We start from the raw sequence: 3,101 nt of genomic DNA on the forward strand, positions 1-3,101 counted from the left end.
AAAGATACAGTATAATTTATTTATATTGTAACTGACTACACTGTATTACCTTAGGTAAATAAAGAAGAATTACATAAAACAAAACAAAACAAAACAAAACAAAACAACAAAAAAAAACAACAATCTACCAAACATATTTTAGGCTAATACATTCGCTCTTGAGAGATTTTGTGGAAAAAAAAGGTGGCTCTAAAAGAAGCTGGTCTTCATGTTCTGGGCGGAAAAAGACACAATAGAATAGAATAGAATAATTTAGTGCTTAAAAACTATTTCAGATGCCGTCCCCAGAGCCTGACAAACACAATTTAAAAATGAAGTAGATAATACACATACGCAAGCTCCAGTTTGGGGTAAGCAGCCTTATCTCTTCTTTTACAAGAAGTTTAATTTTGTTTGCAATGCACTGGAGATTCAGCAAGCAGTTTTCTCCACAGGGAGGTGAACCCAGCATTTCAGCTGGTACCGTCCACAAACATCAAGTTCACCTGTTCTTACAGCAAGACACAGAGGATACGCTGGGGGGAGACGGAACTAAGCAACACTTATGCCTTCTGTTGTTGCCTGTAGCTAAAAGCAACATGTACATCCCTGGGACACCATTCTAAAGATCAAATCATTTACCTAACATTAAAGCTAGATCCTGGGTATATCTATGTTTGTCCAACTGCAGTTTTTCCATGCAGAGTTTGGTCAATTAGCAGAGTATTGAAAGTGATGATATCCATCTCTGATTACAAATTTCATAGAAAACAGACATCTAGATATGCTGACATATTATGACAGCGGTGTAGTGAGATAATACATACTTCTTGAAATTACTGTTCAAAAGGGATCTTTAGAGTTTGAAACAAGTTCTTGAGTTATCTGCTTAGATAACCTACAAATCTGTTCCTTATTAAGTACTGTTACAAAAGAACATGAGACTCTGCAGAAGTTTCCACAGGCTCTCTTTACCACTTAACTCCAGAATTTCTCCAGTCCAAAATTGTATAGGTGCTCCATATATACTCAGGTATGTCAACATGCAACAATAGCATGGCAGAGACCATTCCCCAAAATAATGATTTAAAAGGAATATGTCATTTCACTTTTCAGAGATGAAAGAACCATGCTCTACTCTTAAGTTTACAGGAGACAAAAAGCTTACAGAAAAGAGCATTCTCATCACACAAAGTTACTCAACTCCATTTCTCTCAAAAGAAGAGAAAATGAAGCTGGTCATCTTAGGAGAAAACGGCCATTGAGCTGTGAATCTACTTGATGCTGATATTCAGATTAGCTGATCAGACCACAACTATGTATCTAGAAAATACAGGTCAATCATATCTACATCATAAGTAATTCATATTTGTCACTCTTTAAATGACAGAACAGGATACATTTGGATTTTTGTGCAGACAAGACTGTGCACATATGCACACGTGTGCATACATTGACAAATATTTTAATGCTAAATAACTATATAGTTAACCAGCTGAGGAAATTAGTTAAAGTTGAGAGACTTCATGCTCTTACTAGCTGGACACGAAATATGTTGAAACTTGAAGCTCAGAGAAAAGATTACAGGTGCATCTTTACAGCAAGAAAAAGCACCAGATAAAAGTGCTCAGTCATGTTCCACAAGACCTTATGATGCTGGATGTTGCTCTAAAGCAGACAACACTCAAAGTTTTGTCTGCAGACTCCCTGCTGTGCTTGGCTTAAGAAAAAAAAAAAAAGAACTATAGTATGACTCTTCAGTAAAAGCTTGGAATTTCTAGTCTCTCTCTACTGTGGTGTATTTATAGTTAATGTAAACAGTACAACGGCACAACAGTCTTTATTTGTACAGTGGCAGCAGTGGCTAATGCTGCCAAATCCTTCTTTTTGCACATACAATCTGAAAACAATTACACGTAGCTGAACCTCTACACAGGTACATAAAGTGGCTGCAAACTCCCTTCTTTCGTCTATAAATACACCAATATAAATACACCAGTAAGTATACCTTTGCTGTCTTATCGTAGTTGGCATGCAATTAAGAGCCCAACTGACAAGTACATTTAACAAGTACTACCCATGGAATTCTGCTGTTCCAATTCACTGAAATACTACAGTGACAACATGATATCAATTTACAAAACCTTATTCCTGAATTCGGTGTTTCTACATCATCATCATCATCATGGATGGCAATGAGTTTATAAAGTGAATTGCAAATACATGAGATTGCAGGTTATTTTCTAGTTGAGTCGCAGATAGTTGTTAACATTGCTAATTCAGTTGGTAGGACATTTCAATACTATTCATATTACAGCAGGATCAAATTATCCCACTTCTGCAACACCTAAAGATGGATCCAGTGATTCACCAAGGCCTACCACCATGCCAGGCTTCATATTTTAGCACCACACCTACAATTCTGGCAGACCCATTTTATTAAGCACCTAGCACTTCAGTTTCAAAGTATGGCTCCCATTCCCCCCTCCCTGAAAAAACAATGGGCTGATACCTCAAAAGCTTTCAGCTAATTAGAGGTGCTTGCTAGCACCCTTTCAGAGGCTGGTATAGTTCCCCCCACCTCAGGAATTATGAGCAGTGTTATTCTGTATTGCTATAGAAATAACCAGCCGTAGAAAATTAAAAACACACTGGTGTAATTGAGCTTGAGGCTTTGTTTAAGGAAGCTTTTTGATCACAGAAAGAAAGTGTTCAAATATGATTCAAAGATCAAAGCCGAAATTCCTTTAAGTGGTATAGTCTTTATTGCAGCGCTGGATGATGCACAGGGGATCTCTCCACCTATCGTGCATACCCAAGGCGGAAAGCAGTCTTGAATTTATACAATCAATCTCTCAATATTCTACAAGCGCCTATACATATTCTTTACCTATCCCCCCCTTCCCTCGCTTCTCATGCTAATTAGCCTTTTGGCACCTTGCGCCTGCGTAGAGCCTCCCAAGAATTGTGGGCAGGGGTCTTTGGGACGTGGGCAGGGGTCTTTGGGAGGAAGACCCCGAGTCTTCCTCACAGTGTACTTTTCACCTTTGGTCAGGAATCTGCTGAGCTGGCATGTTTCTTAACTGCAAGCGCTGGTTGTTGCTAATTCTTCCATTTGTTGT

This window comes from Anas platyrhynchos, chromosome 22, assembly GCF_047663525.1.
Source record: "Anas platyrhynchos isolate ZD024472 breed Pekin duck chromosome 22, IASCAAS_PekinDuck_T2T, whole genome shotgun sequence".
Classification (NCBI taxonomy): Eukaryota; Metazoa; Chordata; class Aves; order Anseriformes; family Anatidae; genus Anas; species Anas platyrhynchos.